The sequence below is a fragment of the Dipodomys ordii genome, unplaced genomic scaffold (assembly GCF_000151885.1).
Source record: "Dipodomys ordii isolate 6190 unplaced genomic scaffold, Dord_2.0 Scaffold135, whole genome shotgun sequence".
NCBI lineage: Eukaryota > Metazoa > Chordata > Mammalia > Rodentia > Heteromyidae > Dipodomys > Dipodomys ordii.
The window spans coordinates 2881643-2895502 of record NW_012267351.1 but is presented as its reverse complement, the minus strand read 5'-3'; the positions used below and the strand labels follow the sequence as shown (position 1 = coordinate 2895502).

The following is a 13860-nucleotide window of genomic DNA, read 5'->3' as shown; positions in this document are numbered from 1 at the left end:
ACTTCCGTCATGGACAACTTTCCCTTTCCCGATCTTTGGTTTCAGGGTGTTGTTATTTCAAGACAGAGAACAAGGGCCAAGTCAGAGCACGGAACCAAACGCACGCATGGTGGTTCGCTCCCTGGCGGAAGGGTTAAACTGACTCGCCGCCGCCCCAGAGACTCCTGGGAAACGTAGTTTCGCATAGAAAGCGGCTAGGCCGGAGGGCGGGGTTTGAAGGGCAGAGCCCGTTCTGCGCAGGCGCACATCATCCCTTTCGCTGAGGATTTCCCCCCCCCCCCCCCCTCTGAAGAATCCTAGCAGCTCAAGCCCTGCTGCTCTAAGATTTGTGGGAACTCGGCTCGGCGGTGTCCAGGGCAACGCGCAAGCGCAATCAGATCCAGCCTCCCCACTTACCGCTCCCCCTGCTCTGCGCCGATAGTTGGCGGTGGCGGTGGAACCCCCCCCCCACCCCCCCCCGCTCCACCGCCGCCCGCCGAGCTTCTGGAAGGACCAGGCAGCGGCGGTCGGGTCTGAGGACGCGAGCGCGCCGGGAACGCCACCGAGGTCTGGCTCATTTTGGAGGGCACGCCTCGAATGCCCTAAACCTCGTGGAATTTGGTCCCAACCAGAAAAAAAAAAAAAAAAAGAGTCGGGCCAGGAATGGGCTCCTGGGTTTGGGGTCAGGATTTGAGTGCACGTGGATGAGGACAGGATCGGGAAGCCCATCTCTCAGGTAAGGGCTGGCAGCTCTGGGGTTGTTACCAGCCCGGTGTGGCGCTTGCCCAGGGCCGGGGCAGCCGCAGTGTGAGCCCTGCAGCGGCTCCGCGGGACCTGACGAGGCGGCGGCAGAGGGTGGGGGGGGGTGGTGTGGATGATCCCTGCCCCCCTCCGAACCCCCATCCCCGGCCACACACACACACACACACACACACGTGGCTGGCTTTTGACCCTAGGTCACTCACTCTGAAGCCAGAGATCCGCTTTTGACCTGAGCGGTTTTCCCCAGTGAAGACTTCAGGCTCCTTAGCTCTGATCCCTTTCCAGGAAACAGGAGTTGACCCTCCTTGCTCTCCCTCTCCACTCCTTTCCGAATCAGCTGTCCCAAGATTACAGTCCCGGATCCCTTGAAGGGAAGGACGGAGGGTGACTCGAAAGTCTGAGAACGGGGGCTGCAGCATGCTTTCTGCAGGGAGAAGGCACAGTATTTATACCGAAGGGAAGATACGGAGGACTGGACTAGAGGAAAACAGGAAGGGAAAAGGTAGCCCGTGGGTGCTTCACCTTACTGTGGAAGCAAGTCATACTCTGAGAAGCCAGAGAGAGGGGAGAACAAAGAATTGGTTGCATTGGGGTACTTGCAGGACTGCTAGGATGGGAATGCTAGCCTCTCTCCCGCTGCTGACACATCCTCTGCTCCTAACAGGTGTGCAGTTGCTGCTGGCCCGTGGAAGCTGGAAGCTAAAGGGCTTCCCACCTGCCTCCCCTACACTTTGCCTGCCTTCAGCTGGTTTGTGAGAGGTAAGCGGAGGAATGTGGAGAGTTCTCCCTGCCCTCCCCCCCCCCATTCACTTTCTAGATTTGAAGGGTATAGGGATATTTTCCCCACCTTGGAGCTCTACTCCCACCTTAGTGCCCCCCCCCAGATTACTGGCCCCAGTCTCCCTCCCACCCCATATTGGGCTCATCTGGCCGGTTTCAGAGCTAAGTTGCCAGAGGTCATATAAATGGCACAACCTGAACTTGAATCCAGATTGATCTGAACTGAAAATCAGTCTTCCTCCCTCCCTCCCTCCCTCTCTCCCTCTCTCTTTCTCTTTCTTTCTTACTTGCTTGCTTGCTTTCCTGGTTCTGGGCCTTGAACTCTGGGCCTGGGCACTGCCCCTAAGCTCCTTTTGCTCAAGGCTAGTGCTCTACCACTTGAGCCACAGCACCACTTCCAGCTTTTTCAGTGATTAACTGGAGATAAGAATCTCACAGACCTACCTGGGCTGTCTTCAAACCAGGATCCTCAGGACTTGGCCTCCTGAGTAGCTAGGATTACAGGCGTTAGTAAATGGCACACAGCTCTGAAAACCTTTCTACTAGCCTTGTTTCTACTAGGTCAGGTCAGGGATCTAAGAGGTGAAGGCAGTACTTGACATAGGATCTAAAAGAAGGGAGGAATCAGAACCCTTTTCTGTGGAGCATGATGGTTTTTCTGGACATGTATTAGGGGTGTGAAATATGCTTTAAAAAAGTGAATTACAGGCTCTGATAAATCGGTTTATGGGTTCACTTCAACTAATATTTCTTGATTTCCTGCTGTATACCAAGGCTTTGGGTACAGGTAATAGACACTAATTGAGAATGTCTTAAACTAAAGAATGCATTTAGCTGAGAGATACTGAGTTACCTTCCCAACTCTAGAAGCAAAAATACAACTGGGCTTTTTTGTGGAAGAGGGGTCTTGAACAATCCAAAAATCCTTTCTCTTCAATATTTTTTTCTGGGCTTCTGCTGAACTCTTCTTTCTTAGAATATTCCAGCTGCCCTTCTTTCTTAGAATATTCCAGTCAGCTTGGAAGACCAGAACTGTGAGAGCTGCTGAATTTTCCATGTGAGATTTCTGGTACTTGTTCTTATTTCTGAATTTCAAGGGAGGAACATGGAGTGACTGTTTCCATGGGTCGTGTGTGTCTGTGTGTGTGTGTGTCTGTGTGTGTGTGTGTGTCTGTGTGTATTGGGGTGGGCACACAAACAGTTGAAGAAAAACAAGAATTGTTGAAAAATAAATACAGTCATGCTTCACTTGATAATGTGCACAGGTTTGGGGTTCAGGCATCGTTAGGTGATTTGGCCCTGGCTGAACACTGTGGAGGAATCATAAAACTGAGATGGTGAAGTTAATCACTTATATGTCCTCTTGATGCAACCAAAAGATTCATGAAGACGAGATATGTGTTCTGCCCCAGTGGCATGGCATACTAAGCTGTGTTTTATGTAGTGGTGTTGTACCAGCATAGACCAGCTAAGATCGAAACCACTTTTTAGAGAGGGTAAAGGAGTATATTGCTGGCAACTCAAACCAGGCTAGTGTCAGAAGTTTGGATCCCAAGGAAGGGGGGACCCTGAGTTTTATACAAGCTGGTTACACACAAACTAAGTATTAATTGGATATACGAAAGATCAGGTGGGCTGACATCAAGTTCTGACTAGATGGGCAGTTCCTGTCTAGTTATGCAGAAACCATGTCATCCTGTCACTACCCCTTCTGTATTGTTATTTAAAAGTGCTTTATGAGGAGCCAGGCACTGGTGGCTCATGTCTGTAATCCTAGCTATGCAGGAAGCTGAGAGCTGAAGATCAGAGTTCAAAGCCAGCCCAGGTAGAAAAGTCCATGAGACTCTTAGCTCCAATAAACTACCCAGAAAAAAGCTGGAAGTGGTGTTCTGGCTCAAGTAGTAGAGTGCTAGCCTTGAACGAAAGAAGGGACAGTGCCCAAGCCCAGAGTTCAAGCCCCAGGACCAGAATAAAAACATGCCTTGTGGGCTTCTGCTATGGATTCAAACAGCCCTACCTCGCCTGCCCCCAGCCTGCATTCCAGCAACAGCCCCACCACACCACATTCTGGCATCTGGATGTGGGAAAGGGGAGAAGGGTAATTTTTGTCCACTTCATTCCCACCTCTAGTACCTCACTCAACTCTTTGCAACATAAGTGTTATCATTGCTGATAAGTGGCTCCTATCAGGAAGCTTGGCCCCATGTAGGGAGAAGTAGAATTCAGTGTAGTAATTCCACTAATTAAGGATGTTAGCCATATGAAGCCAAAAGGGATCTTTGAGGTCAGCCGGGGGCCCAATTTGCATGGGTGGCTAGGACCATGGGAGTCTCTGGATGGTGAAAGAGACCCCTGGGTCTCTCCGATGACCCAGAATCGCATTCTCAGGTTTTGACAGTTGGAGCGCCTATTCCTGTTTCCTGGGCAGGCACAGAAGGCTTGGGCCTGTAACCATCCTTCATAAGTGAGGTCTCCACATCCAAGGGGCCTGTGCTTGGCACCACTGTTTCCCCATGCCTTTTTCCCTAGTCTATCTTACCTTAATAGTACTAGCTAAAATCATGATAAAAGAATAATACACTGCAGGGCGCCAGTGGCTCCCCCCGTAATCCTATAGCTACTCAGGAGGCTGAGATCTGAGAATCATGGTTCAAAGCCAGCCTGGGCAGGAAAGTCCATGAGACTTTTATCTCCAGTTAACCACCAGAAAACCAGAAGTGGTGCTGTGGCTCAAGTGGTAGAGCGCTAGCCTTGAACTGAAGAGTTGAGGGACAGCGCCCAGGCCCAAAGTTCAAACCCCATGACTGACAAAAAAAAAGTACAATATACTACATGTGTCAGTAATATCACTGCTTACTATGATTATCAAATACTTAATACAATACACAGCTTGTAGGCATATACTTGGGGGGGGGTGTATACATGCGCTGGTATTGGGGCTTGAACTCAGGGCCTTGCACTTTCGCTTGGCTGTTTTTACTCAAGGCTGGCAGTCTGCCACTTGAGTCACAGCTCCAATTCCAGCTTTTTTTTCTGCTTAGAAATAAGAGTTCCATGGACTTTTCTATCCAAGTTGGCCTCAACCTTCAATCCTCAGACCTCAGCTTCCTGAGTAGCAAGGATTACAGGTGTGAGCCTCCAGCACCCAGAGCTTTGATAGGCCCACATAGGTGACTATAGAAGCAGTCAGAGAGAAAACTATACTGAGGAAAAAATGTCCTTGTTGGAGATAAGAGGAGTTGATTGAATGGGGGAAGGATGGAGAGCCGAGGCAGGGCTGGGCAGTTTAGGAGAGATTGGAGAAGATATTGAAGGCAAAATGAACGAGTACTGGGCAAGCAAGCATGTTTTCTCTGCCTCTTCAAAGTAGGGACCATGGTGTAGGAAATGGGTAACTTGTCCCCAGACACCAGCCAGCAGCCAGTGTCAACGTTCTCACTAAGGATGGGTTTGCTGTTACAGAACATGGTGAGCTTCAAGGATGTGGCTGTGGTCTTCACACAGGAGGAGTGGGGTCTCCTGAGCCCTGCACAGAGGGCCCTATACAGGGAGGTGATGCTGGACAACTATAGCAACTTGGTGTCCTTAGGTAAGTGAGGAAGCCTGGAATGTTCACCTTTGGGGATCTTGTTGGGACTCTTCTACTAATGCTATGCAGAAGACTAAGCTGGAAAGGTGCTGAATGGGGATGCTACCAGCAAAGCTCCCACTTGCGTATTCCTGGTATCCCTCAGCCTCTTTGGAGTCTTTAAGTAGAGATCGTCCAAAATGACAGAGGACTTAGGAGTATGGGGGGAGTCCCCCCCTCACCCTCTTCTAGCAGGGACAAGAACATGGAGACAAAGTGTCTGTGTCAGGCCTGAGGTATCTTTTTTCCTCCTACGAGTATGTGTCCACCTGGGCTTTCTGATGCAATCACCTTTTCTAGGATATTCCGGAGAACAGGTCTCCTCCTTGCAATGACGTTTATCTCTATTAGAAGCAGATGTGGTCTTTTTTTTTCCTCCCCACGCTTCTGAAAACCAGGACTCTTAGGACCCAAACCAGATGAGTTTTCTCCCCTGGGAAAAAGGAAAGAATGGACACTGGACACATCCAGAGGCTTCTGTCTTGGTAAGAATCACACCTCTGCGAGGCTGGGACTCCCGTGGGTGGTGAGGGTAAGGGTATCATCTCAGCAAGCATGCCAGGCTTTGCTGCCACATTGTCCCAGCATGCATTGCCAAAGGGTGACACTCCTGAATCCTTTCTCCTGTTACTTTCTTCCCCCCTGTCCTAGTTTGGCATAGATGAATAGAGTCTGGGTTAGGGACACCTCAGACATCACTTGCCAACTTGGCCCTGACCCCTAAACAGCATGACATGCATTTGGAAGTGAGGGCTACTTACTTCTCTAGTAGGAAGGAATCACACTGGCTTACTCACAGCGGTTATTTAAAAGCCAGTTATATGCCCAAGAAAACACCTCTTTTCCTGACCGCCCTCCCCCCCCCCCAGAAAAACTGCATATCTTCTCAGCTACTTCATGCTTCTTCATCCATGTGGAAGTTCAGTCAGCTGGCATTCAACTAGTCTCCCTTTGCCAGGCACTGTGCTAGATTATCGGTGCCAGGAGAGCTGGCTTGCTATGCTAAGCTGCATTGCTCATACATGCATGACACTTTGTTTTAGCAAATGCCTACATGTATTGCCTGGGGATGCAGACAGCATGATAACTTAGTGGCTATTAATTGTTTTAAGGAGTCCACTGGGACTCGTGACGTGAGGGCAGGGCTGCAGCTCTCTTGCTATCACCCAATATTCTAGAAAAATTACTGTATTATCATGACACTATAAGCTCGGTGCTGGTGGCTCACGCCTGTAATCCTAGCTACTCAAAGGTCAAGACCTGACTTTCCTGCCCAGGCTGGCTTCGAACTGCAATCCTCAGATCTCTGCCTCCTGAGTAGCTAAGATTACAGGCATGAGCCACCAGTGCTTGTTTTCTTATTTTTGTTTCATCTCTACTTTTCTTTTCTTTTCTGTACTGGGGATGGAACCCAGGGCCTCAGCTCCACCAAGCCGGTGCTCTGTCACCGGCCACATTCCCAGCCCTTGCTTTCATTAACAACCGACTCAGACTTCAGATACCTTATGGGGAAAGGGTGGTAGGCTTCATTTCTGATGCTTGAAGTATAGATTGAAGCATCCTTGATCCCAAAACCTCAAATGTGAAGTGCTTCAAAATGCAGTTTGAACTCTGTCATGCAGCAACTGACCCATAGGGAACTCCACTCCTGATCTCCCTCATGTGATAGGTCATAAGTCAAAATGCAAGCACCGTGAAATTCTTTATGAAATCACTGTCAGGTTATGTGTAAAAAGTGCATGTGAAAAAAATTGGATTTTGAGTTTAGGATCTTCTATCCCATTCCCATGCTTTTTTTCTTTTCTTTTTCTTTTTCTTTTTTTTTTTTTTTACAGTTATGGGGGTTGAATTCAGGGCCTGGGCGCTGTCCCTGAGCTCTTTTTGCTCAAGGCTAGTGCTCTACCACTGAGCGACAGCACCATTTCTGGTTTTTGGATGGTTAATTGTGGACAACAATTTCACAGACTTTCCTTCCTGGGCTGGCTTTGAACCACAATCATCAGATTTCAGCCTCCTGAGTAGCTTGAATTATAGGAGTCAGTTACCAGCATCTGGCTCCCAAGCTATCTTATTATGTATATGTAAATGAGAATAAAAAATCTGAAACACTTCCGGCCCCAGGTAGAAATGTGGAATGGCTGTTTAACCTGCAATGGCTATGAACCTGTATCATTTCCATTGCTACTCTCATTATTCCCAGAGTAGCATAAAGCTTTTTTTTTTTTTTTTTTTGGTCTGGTCGTAGGGCCTGAATTCTGGGCCTGGGCACTGTCCCTCAGCTCTTCAGCTCAAGGCTAGCACTCTACCACTTGAGCCACAGCGCCACTTCCGGCTTTTTTTTTTTTGCTTATGTGGTGCTAAGGAATTGAACCCAGGGCCTCATGCATGCAAGGCAAGCACTCTACCACTGAGCCACCTTCCCAGCCCATCATAAGGCATTTTTTAAAAGTAGTTTTGACTCTACTTTTTTTTAAAATTAGTTTTATTTATTAGTTATTTATTTGTGTTTATGTGGTACTAAGGAACCAAACCCAGGACCTCATGCATGCTAAGCAAGCACTCTACCACTAAGCCACATTCCCAGTCCCTAGATTATTCTTAGTTATAGTACTAAGTCATGAATCAGATAGCTTTCTCCTGTGTCTGTTCTCTGGGCCATGAGACAGTGGAGAGAGATTGGGGTGATTTGGGGCCCCACTCAGACTTTCAAACTATGAAGCAAGTAGGGATACCACACTTGATAGGGAGTGGCGTCAATGGGGTTAGCTCATCTGGACTGACTTAAAGTTGTAAATCAAGGATTAGCATGAGGCCCTGAGTGGCGCTTAAAAGGTCAGTTTCTTCTGTCCAAAATTGTGGTTGGTGGTGCTGATCTTGAGGCTTGTCCCTGAGCTATTTTGCTCAAGGCTAGCACTCTACCACTTTAGCCACAGCTCCATTTCCAATTTTCCGGTGGTTAATTTGAGATAAGGGTCTCACAGACTTTCCTGCCCTGACTGGCTTTGGACCACAGTTCTCAGATCTCAGCCTCTTGAGTAGCTAGAATTACAGGTGTGAGCCACCAGCACCCGGCTCTCTAAAATAGGTTTTGTTTTGCTTTAATATCTGTTGTGGGGCTTCAACTCAGGGCATAGTCACTGTCCCTGAGCTTTTGGGTTCAGGCTAGCACTCTACCACTTGAGCCACACACAGCTCCCTTCCAGCTTTTTGGTGTTTTAATTGAATTGATAAGAGTCTCATGGACTTTCCTACCTAGGCTAGCTTTGAACTACAAGCCTCAGATCTTAGCTTCCTGAGGAGTTAGGATTACAGGCGTGAGACCAGCTTCACCTTGATAATTTTCAAAGTAGGATCTGACTTTATTCCTGGGCTGGCCTGGGCTGCAGCCTACCTACTTGTGTCACCCTGTGTTACTGGGCCTGACAGGCTTGCACCACACCATTCAATACTTGAAATGGAGTCTCGTGAACTTCTTTTTTGCCGAGATTGTCCTCCAGCTGCAATCTCCTGATTACTACCTTCCAAACAGCTAGGCGTCCAGGCATGAACGACCATGCCCATCAAGAAGGTTTGCTCTTGACAGGATTTCCCAGGAATCTTTGTATCATTCATGTTTGGTCTCCAGTCCTTAGCATTACCTTTCGTAGTATAAAATTTTAAATCGGCTTAAGTTAGAAGGTGGATTTTCACAAATGTGTAGAATGACATACAATCCAGAACTGTGTTCTCTAATTCCAAGATGTGAACCTAGTGGGAAGGTTGTTTATGGAGTGGAAGCTTTTGTCAAGTCATTCACAAGGCTGTAGCTGCTACTCCAGTAAGAGTCCCACTGGTGGCTCACGCCTGTAATCCTAGCTACTCAGGAGGCTGAGATCTGAGGATCATGATTTGAAGCCAGTTTGGGCAGGAAAGTCCATGAGACTTTTTATCTCTTGTTAACCACCAGAAAATCAGAAGTGATGCTGTGGCTCAAAGTGGTGGAGTGCTAGCCTTGAGCAAAACAGCTCAGGTACAGAGCCCTGAGTTCAAGCCCTATGAGTGACAAAAAAAAAAAAGTCCCATTCATAAGTGCCCTGTCCCCCAGATTCATAGCTTCTCCCTCTTGGACATACTAGATATATCCTGGCAGGTATGCTACTTTGTTTCTAAGTTCCTTTTCTACTCACACATCACTTTTGGTGGTTCATTTTCTGTGTGTATTTTCTATTATCATGGTCTTGGATGCCTCATTTCTCTTGGCAAGTGGTGGGCCTTACTTTTTTATTTTTATCCTTTGTCATCTTGGAGCTGGAATTCAGGGCCTGCGTACTGTCCTTGGGCTTTTCTACTCAAGGCTAGCACTCCAGCACTTTGAGCCACAGGTCCACTGTCTGTTGACTGGTGGTTAATTGGAGATCAGAGTCTCAAGGACTTTCCTGCCTGGGCTGGCTTCAAACCATGACCTCAGATCTCAGCCTCCTGAGTAGCTAGGATTTCAGGCATAAACCACCAGTGCTCTGCTGGTGGGCCTTATTTTATTAGTAGATAAGAACATTTCATCCCAAGTATGTGACAACTTAACTTCTTATTGCCTGTCAGGGCTAGGGAGCCTTTTTTAAGCCAAAGGCCATTTGGATATTTATAACATCAGTTGCAGGCCATAAAAAAAGTTATCAGTACTGATGAGCATCTGTCAAGTATCACACGTGTCTGTGTGATTTTGCTGGCCTCAAATAAACATCTTGTTCTACAGGCCAGATGTTCCCTAGCCCTGCTCTCTTGGCATACTCAAATGAGTCTATGAAATATATGAACGTTAGTAGAGGTTGTTACTCGAGTTATTTCTTAACAAGTACTCCCCTCTAGTTTCAGGATTTTTTAAAAAAGACTATATCTTGTTTGTTATAAACATCATAACACTAGAATAGACCATTGTTTCTTGTCTATTAGCATCGGACACTCTGTGTTACACTTTAGGAGTATTACGATATCAGATAGCTTCTGTCTGACTGCAAAGATATAAAGTGTTGGGCTCAGAATTCCAGGTCAAGCCAGTGGCATCTGAGCTCAAGCTCCCAAGCTGTCCTGCCTCAGATAGATAACACTGCCGGAGAGCTGTGCTCGCCTGTTTTCCTCTTCTCTTTTTGTCACATCAAGTAATCTTCAAAACTGCCACCTGCTTATTAGCATTCTTAATAGGCTTATCATCTCATGCCATTCAGATGTTTCCTCCAGTCAGACATTATCCTGAGTTTTATTTGGGGGTGGGGGTTGTTTGTTTTTTTGTTGGTTATGGGGCTTGAACTCTGGGCCTGGGTACTATCCCCCAGCTCTTCAGCTCAAGGCTAGTGTTCTACCACTTGAGCCACAGCGCCACTTCCTCATTTTCCTGTTAATATCTTACAGCATGGATGATCATACCTGTGAGTAAGAAATCTCCTCTCAAGGCAGATATTCCTGAAGAAGAATTAGATCAGTGGACCATAAAGGAAAGATTGACCAGAGATGATCACTGGACACATGCTGGCCTGTTGGAAGGGCAATGCCAGAAAAGTCAGGAGATTAGTTTACAGCAGGTGAGCTGCACCTCCCAGAACATTCCATCTGGGGTTAGTGAGCAGAAATGCCATGAATCTGGGAAGGACTGCACCAAGAGCTCCTGTCCTGTACGAGGTGAGGAATTTCAACTAAGTAAAAACACCTTTGAATCCAGTGAGTGTGAACAAGTCTTCTCTAATAACCATCAGAGAACGCATCCAAAAAACCTTCACACAAGTCAGAAAAATCTGACTAAAGAGAAACGCTATAAATGTAGAGACTGTGGGAAAGCTTTTCACCAAAGTACATACCTTATCCATCACCAAAGAATCCACACGGGGGAGAAGCCATATGAATGTAAGGAATGCGGCAAAGCCTTCTCTGTGAGCTCCTCGCTCACTTACCACCAGAAAATTCATACTGGAGAGAAACCTTTTGAATGCAACGTATGTGGAAAGGCTTTCATCCGCAACATACATCTCTCCCACCATCACCGAATACATACCGGAGAGAAACCTTTCAAATGTAATATCTGTGACAAAGCCTTTGTGTGCCGAGCCCATCTTACCAAACATCAGAACATCCACAGTGGTGAGAAACCCTACAAATGTCACGAGTGTGGGAAAGCCTTCAACCAAAGCACAAGTTTCCTGCAGCATCAGAGAATTCACACTGGAGAGAAACCCTTTGAATGTAACGAGTGTGGGAAGGCTTTCAGGGTGAACTCTTCCCTCACTGAACATCAGAGAATTCACACTGGAGAAAAACCGTACAAGTGCAGCGAGTGCGGGAAAGCCTTCAGGGACAATTCTTCCTTCGCACGACATCGCAAGATTCACACGGGGGAAAAACCCTACAAGTGTGGCTTGTGTGAGAAAGCCTTCAGGGACCAGTCCGCCCTGGTCCAGCATCAGAGAATTCACACTGGGGAAAAACCCTACACATGTAATATGTGTGAGAAAGCCTTCAGTGACCAGTCAGCCCTTACCCAGCATAAGAGAATTCATACACGGGAGAAGCTGTACATGTGCAAGGTCTGCGGGAAAGCCTTTATCCGAAGCACCCACCTCACCCAGCATCAGAGGATTCACACGGGCGAGAAACCCTATGAATGTACTAAGTGTGGGAAAGCTTTCAATCAGTCTGCAAACCTCATTCAGCACCAGAGACATCACATTGGAGAAAAGTGATTGAAACCAGTTTGTCCGGAACAGCATTAGGAGTTAGGGAAGATTCCTTCTCGAACGTGAGAGATCTGCGCCAGAGATGAACTATGAAGTCTTGCCTCAAATAGTTACTGAGTCAAGCTTCACAATGTCATGGAGCCAAAAGTGGTGGTAGGGAAGCTAGGTTCACCCAGGGAGGCAGCTATACAACTTGGCACTAGACAAAGTGCAGAATAGCACCTGGCAATGACTCTGTTAGCCGAGAAGGGCATACAATAAATGGTTAATTGTTATATAATGAAGGCACTGCCCAGGTAAGTGCTATTACTGTAAATAGAGTTCAGTTGACCCACGCATGTCCAGAAGGCCATTTAGTCCAAATGTTAGCAACTTTCTAGAGACTTTTTCTCTGCCCACCCTCAACTGGGTTAATCCCAAGGCATGAAAGGGTATTGATAAGTGCAATCCTTCTGTAGGTCCCCTGTTGGGACCTTTCCTGGCTACAGGGGTTGCAAGCTGGTCTTGTGACATTGTAAGTCATGTGCATAGGGATGGTGCCCAGCACACCTGTAGACAGTGCCATCTCAAGATGCCATGCCTGCGTCTGGCAGGGAAGAGTGTGATGTCAGGGTCTCCAGCCCTCATGTGGACCGGGGAGCCCCAGAAGCAGACCCAGAACCCAGCTGCCCCTCCGTGTCCTCCACCCTGCAGAACTGCAGACACTGCCTACTCCTGGGAGTGTGCCTCTTCAGATTCCTGTAATCCAGTCTTGTCAGCTCTCCCTGATTGGTTTTCCTCTGTCCACCGTAGATTGCTTAGCTCTGGCTGCAGTGCTCTCCGGATGCTGCCTTCCTCCACATTCAGTGCCTCCTTTTTCTTTTTTTAAAATTGTTTTAACCCTATTGTCTTGAAGTACAGAGGGCTTCCATTCAACACATCCATGAGGATTATCACGATCAGGTTCACTCTCATCTCTCCACTCCTCCCCTTAGTCTTCCTAGTTCCATTTTTTACATATACACATTGAGTAATATTCTGAGTGCATTCTCCCATCCTTCCCTCTCTCCATTTGTCTGTCTCTCTACCACCACCCTTCACCCCATTCCTCTCCCCTTTTCCTACAGCACACTTGGGCTGCTGGTTCCTGTGGGTGAGCCTCAAGAGTCTTCGGGCTAGGCCTGGCCTCTATCCATCTACTTTCTCTACTCCACACTACCCTCCCCTGCACTGGTGCTTTTTATCAGCATCAAGGCACAAGACTTTCCCGCCCTGCTCTTCCCTGCAGCAGGAGGCCTCCTTCCTTAGCTCAGGCCAGCTCCACCGACTATATTTTCAGTAACACTTGTATATACCAGTGAAGGGGAGGAAATCACAAGGCTAGATTATTGATCCTCACCCCTGGCTTTCTCCCACAGGCTAATGACCACGCTAACTCTTTTGCTTCTTGCCTAGCGTGCTACCACCTGAGACACTTCCAACCCCCTCATAATCACTCCATAAGCACCAGGACTTGGTGATGTATACCACATAGCACTATAAGCTTCTTAAAAAGGTGATTGATGAAGAATTACTCCACGGGGCATTGTCATGAAAATAAAAAGTAGCCACTGTTCTAAAGGTATGTGAGTTGCTTTTCTGTTGCCTGGTTATCTAGTTAGATGTCGCTAAAAAATGCGAAGTTGTAGCCGGGCGCCGGTGGCTCATGCCTGTAATCCTAGCTACTCAGGAGGCTGAGATCTGAAGATCGCAGTTCAAAGCCAGCCCGAGCAGGAAAGTCCATGAGACTCTTATCTCCAGTAAATCACCAGAAAACCGGTGCTGTGGCTCAAGTGGTAGAGCACTAGCCTTGAACTGTAGAGCTGAGAGCTTTCCTGGTCAGAGGGGGTTTAAAAACGATATCAAAGCATATTATAAAAAATACAAAATGGCTATGGGAAGTTGGCTCAGTGGTAGAGCGCTTGCCTTGCATGCCTGAGGCCCTGGGTTCGATTCCTCAGCACCACATAAGCAAAAAGAAAAAAGCCGGAA

The 13860-nt window shown here is 47.5% G+C and overlaps 1 pseudogene; it reads left to right on the top strand.

The window, feature by feature from the left end:
* Positions 1–13860, top strand: part of LOC105996764 — a 55080-nt pseudogene that overhangs the window by 7880 nt on the left and 33340 nt on the right.